This window comes from Epargyreus clarus, unplaced genomic scaffold, assembly GCF_041222505.1.
Source record: "Epargyreus clarus isolate Ecla_fem2 unplaced genomic scaffold, WU_Ecla_fem_2.2 ptg000026l, whole genome shotgun sequence".
Classification (NCBI taxonomy): domain Eukaryota; kingdom Metazoa; phylum Arthropoda; class Insecta; order Lepidoptera; family Hesperiidae; genus Epargyreus; species Epargyreus clarus.
In genome coordinates, this window is record NW_027332233.1 from 6,226,266 (window position 1) to 6,245,594 (window position 19,329).

At 35.6% G+C, this 19,329-nt stretch overlaps 1 protein-coding gene across 2 annotated transcripts in view; it reads right to left on the minus strand.

Annotated features, from left to right (window-relative positions):
- Positions 1-18,805, minus strand: part of Ptr (patched domain-containing protein) — a 58,753-nt gene extending 39,948 nt beyond the window's left edge. For both annotated transcript variants that reach the window (XM_073087949.1, XM_073087948.1), the window contains exon 1: positions 18,601-18,805. The gene's annotated coding sequence lies outside the window, so the exon portion shown is untranslated. The remainder of the gene's footprint in view (positions 1-18,600) is intronic.
- Between the last annotated feature and the right edge of the window lie 524 nt (positions 18,806-19,329).

Here is a 19,329-nt window from a genome sequence, read left to right on the forward strand (position 1 = left end):
AGAATTTTGTGTACTTAACGACACTAAGTACCCCACTTGACTGCTAATGTTAGTAATGTTATCTTTATTAACAAGAGTTGTCTTTGATCATGTAGGCCTTTAACTCTTACATAGGTTTTTCTATAGGTAATAAGTGTAAAAAATAATTTTGATTCAGTGCTTTCATGAATATATTTTTTGTTAATATCTTTTAATGGGCGCTGTTAAAGGAAATTACATTAAAAACCTTATGTACTTTTTTAAATATGTTTATTTTTCTATATTTTATAATAGCAGACGCAGCAGACGAGCATGCAGTCCACCTGATGGTAAGTGGCTACTGCCGCCCATGGACATCTGTAATCGACCCCAGATAGGATTATATATTCCTACCTGACGTCGGCCACAGATGCGCCGCTACTCCTGAGGACTAAGCTGGAACGCCTCTTAAAGGTATGTCTCCCTTACTACACCCTTCAAAACGGAACACAGCAGCGCCTAACACTGCTGTTCTTAGGCAGAAACAGGTGTGGCGATGGTGCCGCTGGAGTCGAACCACAAAGGGTTCTACCACCTTATAATTATATTATATTTATTGGATTTTTCTAAAATATTGTTTTCTTTATTTCTGTCATACATGTTATGTGCATACAGGAAATAACGTAACCGGACCCTTTCAACGTGGAAATAGTATTTAAGTAATTAATCGCTTTAAAAGTCACGGCTTCTTTTATCCCTTGATATATGAAATAATTCATTGCTTTTATACAAAATATTTCTCTTACACATACATACTTTATTAATTTATTAAATACTAGGTTATGTCCTCAGTTTAAATCACTGAATTGTGACGTAACGTTTATAACTGTACGCAGACAATTAATATATTAGTTTATCATTTAACGTTTAAATTCTTTTAACATCGTCATTTTTTAATGTTTAAGTACATATTTTTGCCATTTTGTGTCATTTTCATGTGTGGCAGTGGCGTATTTTCGCTACGGTAGAGTACAGGATAAACTGTTTTTATTCTTAGCATATTATAGCAGGATGAAGGTAACTAGACATATGATCCAGTTTATTTTAGCTATTCTTACACAATATTCTGTGTTGATAACATAACTGTAACTTCAAGTTATTGTTACGTCTCTTATTTTTCTGTTCCGAAGAATTTCTCTGTTAAAAGAGTAATGAGCCGACTACCTAAAAATGTCTTACTAATTACTAATTTACGTAATTTCGTTTATCTGTGTGTTGTTTATCCGTAAAAGTTTAAGTAAAAGTGAGATATGGACAGTGTCTATCCAGATGGTCATTAACCACGAGTGTCGCAAGCAGGTGTCAGGTAGATTCTGCAACGGGTGACGTAACAGACAGCCTAACTGATCGATTAACAACATATCGAAGTAACTGCTACAGGGTTATCATTTATAATATACAATTTGATATTTAGTAACGTAATTACTATGATTATAATGAAATACATCGAACCCTATCCATTCAAGTTGAGCGACCTCGTTCAGTTCTGGTTTGAAGTAAGGTTTAGTCTACATGATAAATGTGTCTTTGAGTCTCGCATTTTTGTCATTGCACCCACATCATAAGTAATCGTAGTGTGGAGGCAGTAGATGTGTAGCGTAATTTTTTGAATACCGGAAACTATTAAGAAAGTGACGTAATTCATGGATCTACTCCTCGAAGCGATACGTTTCATAGTGTATATCTGAAATTACTTAATATTCTTACTGCTTGCTTTCCATGAGTTCCGTGTACAATATCTAAATGAAAGAAACTTTTGTTTGCTTTGGGCATACAACAATGCTCAAGGTTGTGTTTATTATAAAAACCGGATAAGTTTTTATTGATACAATACTCTTATTTGTTGTATTTTTACTCTTAAGGTCACTTTCACAATGGCTGTGTAAAGTCCCGATTAAGGTCCCTGAAGATTATGTACAAATAAAAACATTATTAACGCTCGTCAATAGCTATCAAAGAAACGGTTGTCAGACTAAAACTGTTTTGCCTGTATATAGATCTGTTAAATAACTTTACTCAAATATTGTAAAAGGGGACCTTATGTAAGCCGCCCATTGGCAACGATACGCGAGCGATAGTTGTGTCGGCTATACTTTGACGCTTAAGATACTAAGAAGTAGCTTAATCCGCTCCATTGGGTCGACCAATTTTTAATTTGAGCGAGTAACGAGCAGAACATTTTTAAATTTTACAGAAGATCCTGACAACAGTCTATAGTCCTTTGTACAGATGCAGTCATGTTTACCACTACTCATTCGCTAAAGTTACCAGTTGCTCAACTTTACCCAATAGCTAACCGCCTTACACTGTGAGATCTTTTGATCACATTACGCGAGACATGATCAACGATGAGTAGCTTTTTTACTGTCTTCAGAAAGCAAAAGTGAATGAGAATTTACGAAATGGCACACCCAACAGATGAGTGATCGGAGGGTTAATGACCAAGCTGTTGCAAGCAGTGCGGATTCTGCAACTCTCTGACGTAACGTGAACACGGCTACCTGTACCCTTACCATGAGTTTTCAAAACATCCCACAATTTTACGTTACGTTTACTCAATTCATTATTCTGTTCCGTTTGCTTAGTAGACTGAGTAAACGTAACAATAAGTAAGTGCTCAAGTCTTTTTGTCTACCTCACATGTTCGCAAAAAGAGAGACAAAACATAAAGCGCCATTTGTCAATTTAGACATTTAATGACACTACTGACACTATAGTTCTGATACAATCCGCTAGGGGCGCTGATTGGAATTTGTATGGGCAAATACGTAAACAAATACCAAAACAGTCATATTTGTCAAAATGTAAAAACTCATGGTAAGGGTACTGACCGCTACTACTTACATTCCTAGTAGACACCGACATAGTGTTTGATACAATTCACAGACATTTAAAGGGTTAAACATTTTGCACTTTATGTAAGTTAGAGTTAGATTTTGTATTATTAACGGAGGTAGTAAAGGGTTTAAACTATGCGATTTATGTAACTTGGAAGTAATTAGAACTTGGGTTATTAGAAGGATTGTGGAACTTTTCTCTATACAATTGTTTTATATTTTAATGTGTGTCAGGTTCTATACAAACAAACCGATAATTAGCGGAGTTAGTTCTGAATAAATAGAAATAGTTGAGATTTTTGGTGTAAAAATACTGCATACTGTATTGTAGATAATACGGTCAAATTAAACAACATCTTAATTTTCCGATTAAAGCCAAATAGTAATTGGTTAACGTATGAGGAAACTAATGACATCACTTATTCGTTCTTGACTTAAAACTATTTTTTCTATACTCATTAATTGGTTTGACAGGTTCATATATCAAAAGGCCTTTGTAATTTACAGAAGTAGGTAAGTAAATTATTTGCAAATCAGAGAATAAGATTAATTTAAGTGATAAAATATGTTAACGATTTATATTGGCAATGTTGTTCCTGACGGAAGTCAATTTCAAGTATTTGTCTTGATTAGAAAATTATTCAAAGAGTAAAGTATACATGGGAGGAATAATTATAAAAACAAAAAATCCGACAGCTTAAAAATGTAGCCTATGTTACTCCCACAATAAAGACGAAACCTTCGACACCCACTCGTAAATACGCTCGAAAAACATTCCCTTCCGCAGACGGGTTAAAAATTCAGACGTTAATTCATAGGAAAGACTTTAGGACTCTATGTGGTATGATTGCGTATCCTCGTTCTTTTTCTGAAGTATTTATGTATGCTATTGACGAAGCAACTTCAGTACCTTTAGTATGAGTTTTTACGTTTACCAAAATGACTGTTTTTGTATTTGTTTAGATACTTCCCATACATTTCCAATCAGTTCTGGTACAGTCCGCTAGGGACGCTGATTGGAAGTGTATGGGCAAATACGTAAAAAAATACCAAAACAGTCATTTTTGTAAAAACATATACTAAGGGTACAGCTTTTGACTTTGTTTTCATCACATAAATAATGCCAAGTAAACTAACTAAATCAAAATCCTCTTCCCTCAAAGTGCTCTCTACGTTATAATGGAAATATAATACGGTACATGTAACTAATTATGATTTATTAATATATCCTTAATAGGATTGCCTCATTTATTTCTGATCATAATCCGCGTGAAACTTTTATTTATTTATTTATTTATTTATTTATTCACAACTTACATCTAACATTACAGGAAAAAAATCCTAATGCGTTAGTGTAGCTTAAAAATAACAATAATTGACGTCCAAATTACATAAAATATACAATATACATAATATATACAAGTAAACTAATTAATAATTTTCAATTACATGGAAGGCTACCCTCGTGAACTCTCCAAGTGTGCAACAGAACAAGTCGATATGGTCTGCTATAGTGTTAAGTGTGCGCAATGCTCGTGTTAAGGGTGCGTCGCGCATCAGGTTGGTGCGTGCGTGTGGCAACGCCAGAAGACGCGGACGTCGCCGGCGCTCCACACTTCTATCCGGCACACACAACTTCAGTTCTTTCAATATAACTGGGTTGTCAAGTTCACCCCGCAGTACTTGGAATATGTACTTTGTGAGCGAGATTTCTCTCCTCACTTCCAGTTTATTGAATCCTACCATGCCGAGAACGAACAACGTAGGATACAATAAAGGATAGCCGGGATAAACACCGTGTAACTTTAAGAAGAGAAACCGGGCAAATTTATTTTGGATACGTTCCAACATTGTCTTGTACTTAGCTTCACTCGGAGACCATATAACCGAGTTACACTCCAAATGACTCTTCACCAGAGTTCTTCCAACTATATCTAGCTGTGGTATTCGTAGATGTGTGTAACGGCATTACCAAATCTAGTTTAATATATCATTGCAAGCCGCAGGCCAGAAGCCATTGAGCGTATCATATCGCAAGTTGTTACCAATTGCGAAAATATGCGATGGCACTTCATCAAGGTAATAAATTGATGAGCCAGTAGTGAGTGAGTAGTCGCTTGAACTATAAAGTTTTGCAAGTTTCACACGTATCATTAAGCTAAGTAACGTAACTTATTTTTTTTTCTTATCGAGAGGGAAACCTTCTAAACCCGACGACGTGGGAGCGATGCCGGGTTATGTGGGATTTTTACCGCACTAAAACCCTCCCGGTGACCGTTCTCAACGTTTGTTGGAAAACTCAGGGATCTCTGACGGAACGCAACCGGATACCTCCAAGCGCGATTCCCTGGCTCTGCCCTGGGGGAGCAGTTTTCGCTCCTCCCGCACTTCTGGTCTTTATGACGATATGCGGCCACACACACCGTCGCTTACTCGGGGTTGCTTGCTGGACGGTTCGAGCTCCCACTCTTGTTCATCCGTCCGTCCGGTCAGTTACCGTATAAGTTAGAAAATAGTTGCGTCTTCGTCATTAATACTTCATATTGTTCGTAAATAAACATACAACGTTTTATCAATAGTGTCAGTATGAAAAGAAAAGACAGAAAGTTTACTCATTATGATAATTCAAATTCCGGTTCTTCTGAATGAAATGCAACACAATTGAATCGTGTTTTCGACATTAGTGATTAATTACTTCATTACCGACCCAAACTTGTATAAAGGGAACCGTTATGTGATTGAATGGTATTGTCAGAAAGGGATAAGTTTAACCTAACTCAGAAATGATTGGTCTTTTGATTCTTATGTTCCTTATTCGTTATATATCTACTGTCAATCTGGAGGCACGGCAGTGCCTCCGCCAAGTCGATTCTTTTTTATACGAATGCGTTAGAAAGAGCGTAATGGTTCAAGCGTAGGTACCTATGTATATTCATATATTGTTATGCATGTATGTATGTATATCAATTTTTTGGCACGCTCTATACTCCAAACAGCTTGACAGATATTAGCATATGACGTATCGTTAGATTCCTGTTCAAAGCACGAGTGAAACGTTTAATTTAATTTTTTTCGGCACAACATAAATACGAGTATATTACTTACTAGCTGACCCGGAAAACTTTGTACCGCCCCAGAACCTATTTATGAAATATATTTCATATTAACTCACCTTTTAAACCTTCCCTGGACATCCTCAAATTATTCAATACTAAAATTAGCTAAATCGGTCCTGCCGTTCTCGAGTTCTAGCGAGACTTTAAGCTTAGGTTAAAATTTAGATTTTCTTACTGTATGTGGGTATTTTTGTACTCATGTTTGTATGTTGTGAGATCATTAATTAAATATTTACGATATTGCTTTACCCTGGATTCGATTCGATTGAGCAATATACAATTATCTATGGAAAATAATTGATATAATTATTCCGGAAATAATCACTGAGTACTCATTCAGTTTGTTTCTAATGTGTCGTACCGTGAACGGATAGATTTATTTATTTTCGCAAAAGAATAATCAAATTTTTAACCAATGGGAATTATTAATTAATAATGAACTAATTAATTATGAAAGGCAGTAACCCTATGCGGTTAACCCCCCACCTATTTCTGGCGAATAACAGCAATGTTAGCGTTGCTTTGTTTTCTTTTGAAAAGTGTGGCAACGAAGACATAGGTACTTATTCGGGGCATTCCAACTTAGTTTTCAGTGATAGCGACACATGTTTGACCAAGCTCCGGTAGGAATCTTATCTTGTCTGGGCTTGAGTACAGAAGTCCATGAAAGGCATTAGCTACAGTCAATAATAGCTACAAATAAAAATATTTATGATGTATTTAAAAATATATATTTATGTACATACATTTGCCTCATAAAATATGTACACTCAAATTGAAATATTACATGCCTCACACAAGTTTTTATGACAGAGAAATCATCAACAAGCCTCACCTATGTCATGCATGCTCAAACACAATCTATATAATTATAATTGTTCGGTTTTCTCCTTGAATAGTTTTATAACTATGTGGCAATTGTTTAATGACATATTGCGAACACATTTCAAATGAAATAATTGCGTGCTTGCATCTATAACCGTAATTAGATTAGCACGACTGTATGAATAATTCACTTGAATAGCAAAAAGTATGTACAGCCAGCTCCAAAAGTAGATGAATGTATTATGGTTCCAAAAACACCGAGCGTTCATAAGTAGCTGAACACAACTAGCACTATCGCAAAGTTTCAAAAGAAGATGAACCCTACATTGTCCACAGTACCTGAACAATGACAAATCATATTAGTGACATTAGCTACTTTGTAAGTATCGGTGTTCAGCTACTTTTGCCGTGTAGTGTTCATTTAATTTTGACACTTAACGATGTTCATCCAGTTATGTTGCTAGAGATGTTAATGGGTGTATACTGTATAGGTATTTTTTGAAATCTTCACCTGTTCATCTACTTCTGAAGCTGACTGTACAGTTAATGAGAAAAACCGTTGCGTAATTTGAAAGTTAATTTAAGATAAAGAGGTTGAGTGCGTTCAAACCACACGGTTAATGATTTTGCAGATTGCTAATGAATTTTATTGGCATTAAAAATATTGTTAAGTTTGATCTCAATAAATCTTATTCAAAACTGTTTTCTCGAAACATTGATATTTCTACTTCTAATAACTTAGAGCTGACCTTCATGAATATCTAATAGTAGTTATTTGACATGTAAACCCTACTCCAAAAACTGTCATTTACCAGCTGTCCAAATTCAGCCAATCAATATCAATTTTACGGAGTAGTTATGTAAAATTTTGTTTACAATAATCATGAAACATTCGGTAAATTGGACAGTTGAATGATTTACGTAATATTTCGGGTCAAATGACAGATTTTCCAAGCTTTAAACCAGAACATAGCAACGCTATTATGATTAGAGCTGGCCCTTGTCCTTGATCACGGTAAAGCGAGATTGTCCTTCAGTGCCCTGTGATTGACGGTAAATTTATTTCTATTTATGATTGGTTAATAAATTTTAAACTGATGTAGGTAAACAAAGCAAGTGGTAGAACTCTTTGTGGTTTGATTCCGGAGGCACCACCGCCATACTTATTTCTACTTTATAACAGTGGTGTTAAGCGGTGCTGTGTTCTAGCTACTTAGTAGTAAGAGATTTACTCATCAGATGTGTTCAAGCCCTAAGCGCAACGCAACTGAAGTCAACCTCAGTGAGCAATCAAATCTTATCTGGGGGTAGATGATATATCTCCATCGGCAGCAGTAGCTACTTACCAACAGGTGGACTGCATGATCGTTTGTTGTTTCAAAACTATAAAATACTAGCTGACCCGGCAAACGTTGTGTTGCCATATAAATAAAAAAATGTTAAGGGTGAACGATTCTTATCACTTAGGGGTATGAAAAATAGATAGTAGCCGATTCTCAGACATACTAAATATGCATATAAAATTTGATGAAAATCGGTAAAGTCGTTTCGGAGGAGTACAGTAACAAACATTGTGACACGAGAATTTTATATATAAGATATAGATTAGAACTAACAGTTACACTTCATACAGGTAGTACATCACAGCATACGGTCGTTGTACATATTTTTGTTCGTCCGATCGTGTTATCTAAATTAGATCTGCCATTGAATGGGATCGAGTCGCAGCATCATCGCAATCTCGCCGCACATCTGGTGTATGTAAGCGACCGTGTAATTGAGGCACGTTTGTTGTACTGTACTAATATACATAGTGGATTTGTTTTTGTATGTAAATAACTGATTTGAAGTGGTCATCATCAACCCATTACAGTCCCAATGCTGGGTACGAGTCTTCTCTTAGTATGAGAAGTATTAGGCCATAGTCCACCGCGCTGGCCAAGTGCTTATTAGACTTCACATAACTACTTTTGAAAACTTTTTTATGATCTGACTAGTATGAAGGTTTTCACACGATGTTTTTCTTCACCGTTAATGCACGATATCATTTGTAATACGCATATACCTTTGAAAAATCAGATGTTGGAAGAGGATTCGAACCTAAGACCCCTCGATCGAGAAGCTGAGTTTGAACCCCTAGGCTACCACTGATATCTTGAAGTGGTTAATATATTGTAACTGGATTTCTATGAACAATTGTATAAACAATATGATGACCCTCAAATCGCCCTTAGAGGTAGCGAAGTATTCGCGATTATTATCAGTTACCCTTCATGTTCTTATTGAAAATGATTGGATTAAATTATATCTGTCAGAACGTCAAATAGGACAGACCCTTCTTGAAATTGGCCCCAAATTGGTTGCTATCTCCAAGGACTAATCAAATCTAAGTCTCGATTTATATGACTTATAGTATGCATTGTTTGAAAACTTAAAGTACTAAAGTGTTTAATGTAGCGTAATTTAAGACCACTGTTATCAGATAGTAATAAACATGTGGCCCTGGCCAAGGGACCTGCCCCTTCTTATGTTATGGAGACTGTCCTGTACCCTTACCAGGAGTTTTTACGTTTCGACGAATATGACTGTTTTAGTATTTGTTTGCGTATTGGCCCATACGATTTCCTAGTTCTGACATAATCCGCTAGGGGCGCTGATTGGAATTTGTATGGGCAAATACGTAAACAAATACCAAAACACTCATATTTGACGAAACGTAAAAACTCCTGGTAAGGGTACTGGACTTATAAGGGCTGCTGACTAGAAGGAACTATGGTTGTCTACAGTAAATACTTTTAATTATATACCTATTTATGCAATTCATACCACAAATCAGATCAAGCAAGAGGCAATTAGTCAGCAACATGACAATCGCGATCTCGAACTCTGCGCGTTTTTTACAACCATTTTACTGAAACTGATTCTATTTTTATGTTTTACTCACTGAACGATAAAAACTCTATATCGTTTAACATAGTAATAAACGAGAGAATGCAAGCACGTAGCACACTACGCAGTACAATATGCTTGATCTAGAGCTCTAAAAAGAGTATTAAAAGTTATACAAAAAATCCGCCCGGGAAAATCTTGTTAGAAATTGATCAGTTGAATCAGGTACAAAATTACTGACGCTGTTAGGTACTTAGGAGTTGTCCCTGTAGTTCCGGGACTAGAATAGGGCTACGGTATCTCCTGCCTGTCGTAAGAGGCGACTAAAAGGGGGCTTCCGGGGTTGCGGGCGGCAAGAGTGGGAGCTCGAACCGCCCGGCCAGCGGCCCCGGGAAGGACGACGGTATGTGTGGTCGCATACCGTCGTATACGCCAGATGGTGTGGCGAGCGTCAAGCTCACCTGGGCGGAGCCCGACGGGGCAACGCGCTAAGAGGACTCCGGTTGCGTTCCTTTGGTGATCCCGGAGCCCTCAACGCAGCGCAGAGGACGGCCACCGGGGGGGTTTTAGTGCGGTAAAAATCCCACATAACTCGGCGTCGCTCCCACGTTGTCGGGTACCTTTTGAAGGTTCCCCCTCGACAAAAAAAAAAAAAAAAGGTACTTAGGAGTATTTTATTTTTTAACCATAAGTAGCTCATTGAATTTTAGTAGTTGATACAAATTTGCTCACCTTCTTTTGACATCAAAATTATATTGATTATCACTTGCTTAGACGGTGAAGGAAAACCTTTTGAGGAAAGTTGCATATGAGATTAAAATGTTTTCAAAGGTTTGTGAAGTCTGTCAATTCGCATTTAGCTAGTGCGGGTGACTATGCCTGATCATTGTCATTCTCAAACCCATGCCTAATAACAGTGGGACAGTAATAGGTCGATGATGATGATGATAAAATTCTTATAAATTTATCATCTTTTTCACTGGTGTTCATATTGGAAACGGAAGTCACTTACTGATTGATGCAGTCCGTTATCATATGTGTAAATATATGTTAATTTGCTGATTAAGTACTTCCTCGTTCCTCGAAAGTGAAATTATAGGAAGAAAACAATTTTGTGTGCTCTTTAGGTGCTTATAGGGCCCAAATTGCCCTTCGACCTTTATGTGTTTTTATCTTTACGTAGCTTGTTGAAAGGCGTTTTCCTTCGGAGTTCAAAAGCCTCCGCGGTTGCGTTCATAAATGTAATAAAAATATACCAATATGTTTTGTACCAACTTCCTAGTAAATTGCTTCCGCCTAAATTATGACGCTATGGTAATACTTTACTGACTCTCACGACCGGTTTTTAGTTAAGTAGGTGATTGATTATTTATTTTTCTACTTTAAGAACCTTAAACAATTGTATCAGACAGAAATAAAATGTGTCGTGTTGCCTAAAATCAAATGACTTGTTTATGCTCCAGAAACTCTCTAAAAGTTTAATAATTATATAAGTATTTACAAATTGTCTGGATACTCATAACTTGTATTTTTTACTTTATTAATTAACTAGCTGACCCGGCAAACTTTGTACCACCTCAAAATCTATTTATCAAGTATATATTATATAAAATATAGCCTATGTTACTCGTGGATAATGTAGCTTTCGAATGGTGAAAGAATTTTTAAAATCGGTCCAGTAGTTTTTGAGCCTATTCATTACAATCAAACAAACAAACAAAGTTTTCCTCTTTATAATATTAGTATAGACAAGAATATGATTTTATATATTTTAACTACAAAAAGGAGGATAAATATAATAAATGTACGCAAATGATGGTGTAGCTAACAAATAGGTACTGCGTGTCTTCTAATTTTCGAAGTTATATGCTTGTTAGGAATTGAACTTTAACGCTTAAGGAAAATGTTTTGAGGAAACCTACGCGCCTAATATTCTATGAACTTCTCAAAGATTTTTAATATAGCCTAAACCTTCTCTTTCTAAGATGAGCCCAGTAGTGAGAAAGAAACAGATTGATGATTAAAAGTTACTTCAAAGTGTAATTGCAATTATTCTGCTATTATCAGTACTTTCTAAGTTCTCGTATTAAGTCAGAGTTTCAAAAACATAGTGCTACTATGACCTAAATGTCATACATCAATTTGGTAGGCAAACATTGGATAGATTACTTATTGATAATTAATCTCTTAGCCAACAGTAAACCTTGGGGTTTTGCCCAGGTTGCACAAAAATAACATAAAACAGCATATCGTAGAAAAATAATAACTTATATTTAATTTTAAAAACCATTTTCAATTAACGTTATTAATAAAAGTTGCTCAACGGTAACGTGCGGGTATACTCCGTCCTTGACAAAAGATATGGAAGGTATGAGCATTCACTTTATTTTATAAAAACACTGCTTGTATGAGACAAATTACGTCAAATTAAAGCGAGGGTACAGTAAGTGTCTATTCACACGTACCACACTAAACGGCAGCGATATAATGTCAGCAAGCAATGGTACTAAAATTAAATGTAGAAACATTCAATTTTTGTCTACGAGAAATTTTAAGAAAAGGAGACTAGGCAATGATTAGTGTAAATATCATCGCCGCAGCTCCTCGTAGCTACGTTGTGGTAACGTTGGTACGGTTGTGGTGCGATGGTGGAATGGTGACGTAGACAGCAGGTCAAATAGTTGCTCAGAACACTCGCCATTGTAAAGCCGGTAGAACACGCACATACTACGAAAGTAACGTAACTACAAAACGTGTCTTTGTCGTAGAGTGGCCGGCTCATTTGCGGTGTGTCTTGTAGTTGGGATGTAGTCAGTATCGTCCACAGTTTATTCGGGCAAAATGTGGTCACGCAGTTGTGGTATATGTGAATAGACATAGATAGTTCGTAACTCTCGAATCGTCGACCTTGCGGTGCGGTCAGGTTGACGAAATAAGTCCATCTGGTCGTATGCGCCTTAATTCTTAATGATCTAACGTCACAATTATACAAAAATACGTGACATGCTTGTTGATGGTGCTGTATTGTTCCATGGACGATGGCTACCAATGATCGGTCGTAATTGAGTTATGGCCCAACCAGCTAAATGATAAGTAGCTCACGTGTGAGTAAGCGCAACGAAATAAATTACTTGAATGGTTGAACTTGTAGATCGATTGCATTAGTGTAATTCGAATACTTTTTTGCTTTAGATGTACAGGTGCAAAAAATCCCATAAAAGCGATTCTAATCATCAAAGTTTAAATTAAATTTTGCATTGAATTGTTATAGCAATAACAATAGCAGGAGATCAAACGGAAAGAAAAGATTTTATAAATTGGAAGTATTCTGCGTATAATAATAATAATTGTTTAATTAAATGTTTTGACAAAAAACCTAAATTTGATATCTTCTGTCTACTACACTTTTCAACCTTTGATCGATTTAACATTATTTAGATTAATTATTAATAACAAACATTATTATAAGAAGTCAACAAAATCATAAAATAATACAGACATAAAAAAATTACAAAGTAGTTTACATTTATATTTTATGCGATTAGTTAGTTTTTATTGGAATAAAGGTACTTAAAATGCTTATTTGTAAAACGTGTTTTTTTCACACTTTATTAACATGCGGACTATTAATAAGTAAGTTTTATGAAGAAAAGTCAAATACCTATGAATATACTAAATTATTTGTTAATAACAAAAACCATAACATAATTATATCGTCATATGGAGCTGCAATTGAATAGTTTCGTACGACTAATGTATCTATTTAAATATTTCTAAAGAAATACTCGACCACTTGCAAAAAAGGTACAAGCAGGTAACATTTTAAAACGCAGGGGCCCTTAAGGACAAAGCCTTTTTTCATGCTGAAGGCACCCTGGACACAAAGTTTAAAGATACCTACAATTATTTTAAGTCTGAGAGATTTTGAGTAATATGAATAGGTACAATTTAATAAAGGGACAACTTGTAGAAATTATGTATAATGTACCTACATGTATATATGTACCTATATACTGTACACGAACCTGTATTATTGGAGGTCCAAAAATAAATAAATAAAACTGTTATAAATGTCAGACTCTAAAATTAAACCTGCCAGATGTCTAACCGTGTACCTACTTCTTTCCTCTTCATGTCATTTGAATTGGTTTTGTATTTTATAATCGTTCTAGATTATACCATGTTTGTGTGAAGTAGGAGTTGCAACCAAGCATGCTCTGCATTCGATGGTAAGAAGTGAAATACGTCCGTGGATTTTACGGACCTTAGAGCGCTACCTGTAGTCGGCTATAAGTGAGTTGATATCCATAAGGACTAAGTTTAGTCATATGCAAATCACTCTCCATTGCCGCACAGTTTAAATCAAAACGCAGTGGCAATGACACTGCTGTTATAAGGTAAAAGGTGTGACTTTAATGCCTTTAGAGAACACGAAGAATTCTTCCTTCAGATATTCCAACATATCCTATGACTTACACCTGTTTATAGCAGCAACTATGTAAATAGCAGACTTTAATAGCATTACGAACAGAATGTAAAGAGCCGATCGACCATTTGTGTTAATTTTGCGGACACAAAGACCATCTCACACAGCATCCTATTGTCATGAGCACGAGATAACGTCTCGCCGACTACCTGCTCGCATTTCCATGTCATTGTTTGCAGTCCCAACTTGCTAGTGACAATTTAGGAGTTCTCTGGAATTGGTACCTCTCTGGTACGTTTCTTTGGAATTGGTAACAGGTTGAATTGGTACGAATTCCAAAAATGTTGAAACGTCTTCTTTGGTTAACGAATGCATCGTTTTAAAATATTGACGATAATTTTGCAATAGAAATTGTGATAGTATCTTTATCGTACCATAAGCTTTAGTATTTTGTATACATTACCCTTGTTTCAATAACTGTACCAAAATCGATTTATTTAAGTTATGAAGTATCCGAGCATAACTGCTACCAGGAAATTATTTTGCTGTAGGTTTAAAAGTAAATTCTCAGAACTGTATTTTATACAGTATTCTTTGAAACACGGATTTTTAATCGTTATAGGTATACCTATAATTTTTGTTAACAGGTATAGTCATTTTCCGTTAAATTGTACAGTGAAGTAGTCTTAAGTATCTACTTACGTATATCTATACGAGTATACTTTTGATATGTACGGAAGCAAAAACAAATGCGACAATAACATGTGTCGTGTGGTAAGGGAGACATGTTTCCGAGGCGTTCTAGCTTAGTTCTCAGGGGTAGCGGCGCATCTGTGGCGACAAGTTGGAATATGTAATCCTATCTGGGGTTGATTATAGATTTCCATGGGTGACAGTAGCCACTTACCATCAGGTGGACTGCATACTCGTCTGCTACTTCTATATTATACAAAAAAAAACATTTGAGACATGTGTCCGTTGCACTACCTTGTGTGCTACAAGAGACACTTGTGTCACCCCAAAACAGAGCATCAACGCACGATTGTAGCGCTTGTTATTAAAAACCAATCCATACAATGCTTATCAAAGATCGATTTTTGAAACTTTCTTCACTTCTAGAAACTATAATTTTTCAATATTTGGTAGGAAGAATTTGGATAGATTCATCATTATAGGGCGGCTAATCTGTAAAGTAGCGTTTAAGAAAACGTAATAACAATATTTTGATAGTTTTCTATTGTATCCAAAGTACTTATTATATTTGCACTATTATATTAATTACTCGGTTCACGTAACGATGTTATAACTGTTATAATTTATGAGTTTTATGAGTTCAATATTAATGAATTTAGTCATTAGTGTAATTTTTAAATTGCATTGGTATTTGCTTATCATAAAATTCATTGAAAATAATTAATAAGCAATAACAGTAGTGACACAAATTTGATTACTCATATTTGGGATCTGGAGTTCGAAATTCTTACACGCTTGTGAGATTTTTCGAAATTTTTTGCATATTATGTTAAGTTTTGTGCTAATTATCTATGTATCACTTGTTTTCTGATGAGAAAATACATTGTGATAAAATCTACAACATTCTTCACCGATTCTGATTCTACTTCATTCTTCAAAGGTTTGTCTATTAATATGCAGTTTACTGATATGTAGTTGACTGTATCCTTAACCATTTCTATTTTGAGAGGAAATCTGGGGGCCTACCACCATCTTTTAAAAACCATCATAGTTCAGGAAAGATTTATTTCCTCCTTAAAACAGTAAAATATTCCGTCAAACACAGTTGAACAAACTTAAACCCTTATTATTTTTTCGCTTATCCATTATTAAAAGTTAAAAATCCATTAAAAAGTTAAATTTACAAAAAAAAAGGTAAAGTATGATTAAAATAATATTGTTTTAAGATGGTAGTAACCCCCCAGTACAAGGTTTATAAAGAACAGTGAAAATATTCACAGGTTAACATGTATACTGTTAAAGGTTTCGCGAGAAGTTCTCCTTGATATTTCAGTAACAAATTTAATTAGGCCCTCATTGAAAACGCGTCGTGTATCGTTTTTCTTTTGCAATGCAACCTACTTTCTCTGCTACGATCTAATAATCTGTGGGATAATCGAGCCTCGCTTGAGAGATATCTCCGTGAGATAAAATGTAGATGAAAGTAGGTTCATATTTTAATGCGCGAGCTTAGGCGTATTAAATTTAATAAAACGTTCCTAAAAGCCCGAAATGCGAATAAATAAAATGAGCTTTAGGTAGGTATACCTACATGTATAATCTTAGATCATTTTGGATTTTTCCCGGTGTGAGTTTCTCGACTAGGATTAACCGGTAAATGTTAATGTTTAACCGGATAACTGCATTTAGTGCCTTTACAGTAACATATACCTATACAAAAAGAGTTTGGTTTTGAGATTTTTAAAAATATGCTCCATTTCATATTCAAACAGTATTTTATTTTTGCTGTACTGTTGTAACATTACGAGCACCCGGGTAGAGTCGCGCGCATTAGTTAGTATAATAAGCTCATTTTACAATAATACTGTCACGGTCTTATTCTTCAAGAAATATTATCGTGTATAAAAACAACAGTACTCTGTTCATCGTATAAAAACTTCATGCATATAAAATGTATACTGAACGGTATGTTATGATTGAAATTTGTTCATGCGTGCCAATATTTATCTGCAATCTGATTCTGGCGAATAATTGCGCAAATGGATATCCTCTGTCGATATATAAAGATATAAATCTAGTGGTTTAGCGGATATAAAATAAGTTTATGTTTTGGCTAATAAAATAAAATAAAAATCAAAACGCTTGCTGCACTCACAGCAGGAACTATGATTCCTTATGTCATGGGTGCTTAGACACACACGGAGACAAATAAACAAACGCCCAGACCCAGAAACAGAAACCTAAATTTATTATTTAGATATCTGCCTGGCTGTGGATCGAACCCGGGACCGTCTGCGCGTCAGACCGGTCTGGTGATCGCTCCGCCACGCGGGTCGTCAGTTTAAAGTAACAAATTAATAAAAAAAGTTTATATTATATTAAAACTACATATATGCCGGTGATGTACATTCATTCCCGAAATGAAATTGATTAAATTGATCTCGATAGCTGATTGATCGTTGGAGCATTATCATGGTTGGACTTAGTGACAAAATACAGAAGTGATCCGTTAATAGATCTGACAGTAGTAAGAAATTTACAATATAGCTAGAACGTACGGTTACATTGTATTGTGGAATTCGGCGCGCACGAGCGTCGGTCACCTAATGCATTCGAAAACACGGTAAATCGCAACATTAATATTGCATTAATTCAAGAAATGAAACCTGAAGTACACTGACAACTTTTTCACTTATAACAGTTGTATTTAGATGAAGGCTGATTCCACTAGTTGCACATAAGTGAATAATCGGAACGCATCTATATCACAAACATAACATAACATTAATATCGTTCTTAACGTAAGAATTGAAAGGTGATGTATCATCACAGGTTTTTAGTTTATACCAGTTGTCTTTAGATGTAAGGATAAGGCGGATTGCACTAGCTGCACATAAGTGAAAAATCGGAACGTATCCATATTAGGATTGCAACCTTACTTGGAGATGGTTATTTATGATCATGAGTTGCGGTAACCGCTTAACATAACCTGTACTGTATCTAAATATTTAAAAAATCCTTTTATACTATAGTTACGTTAATTTAGGTATCACGACTTCCTTGACCCTTTTCCAAAATCGCTTAATGAGCGGCAAAAAAATGAGAAAAAAGGAGTCTTGAAAGTTTTTATTGTGACTCTGCAATAAATAAATTTTGCTGTTTCATTGTCACGAAAAATAAGGAACAACCGTGGAAATTACGGCTTTCCACAGATCATTAAATGGAACGTGTAATGCATATTTATCCGCAAATGTGTATGATGCGTATAAAATGGACCGTTAAATTTTAATTCTTTGTGAAATTTACTAATTTGTTCCTGGGTTTTGTTAACATATTTATAAATAGAACAATAACATTCATTATTCCTTCACTGTAATGATTTTTTTAATTTGTCACACTCATTAAAATTGTAGGCACGTAAAATATTTAAACTGCGATAGTCATTAATGATTATGCATTAAGCTCTCGATTTTAACTGGAACATTGGATAATTTCTCAACAGCTTGAGTTACACATAATATGAATAATTAATTAGTCAACATGTAAATGTATTTAGCAAGTTGTGCAGTGACATAACAGATGAGCTTGAAATGGGAGAATTATGAATTATACATCTATTCGTTCGACTCTACTAAATTTACTTAACAGCTTATAATATTTAGTTCAGCCCGTGAAAGTGTGTTGTCGGACGTCGTATGTTGTAACTGGCACCCGCGACGAAACTGCACGTCGCAATACTTAAATACAATAAAAATACAATTTACGCGCGATAATTTAAAAATCTAATTAAAATTACCTTGAATCGAGGGTTGGTTCCTTCAAGTAAATCCGGACTTGTAAGCACTTGATTTAGCAAAATAAAACAGAAAACAAAACACCGTTTCGCACAATAGTTTTCACCTCAGCACTGAATTGGGAGACATATTTTGTAATCGCGTGTAGTGTTGCGCGGGCGTCGCGGCTTGCGTGGATCGCAGCGTATCGCGGAGTGGTGCTCGGTGGGCGCGCAGCCAGCGCCAGCCCCACTCCTCGGCTCCGCTGTTGAAATCGTCTCCGATAAGGACTTCGCTTCCCGCTGAGACCCTAATCCTTTATTGCCGAGTCTATGAACTTCGTCACAGTTTTTTTGTTCCCCATTGTCTGAGATAAGCGACATTAGAAAGCTCCGACATTACGACTCCGTTTCGGACGGAATTCGAATTTAGTTACGTTTGGAGTTAATATTTTATTTATGCGCGTCAAAGGAGGAAAGTGTTAATGTGCAAAAACATGTTTTAATTGTTTTGCTTGCATAATGGAATTTAAATAAGTAAGTGTTTTCTCTTTCAAAAGTTCTCAAGGAGGTGGTCTTTCAACTTTCATTGTCGAAATACCGGATTTCGGTAAAAGCTGTGCGGAATCATCAAAAAATTAAAGTGTGTCAGGCTAAATTTACGAGGGCCGCACTTGATTTTGAAGGACGCAGTTTAAGGGCCTCCTGATCGAAAGCCGATATTCTCTTTTGTACCACATTTCCTGTAACTCA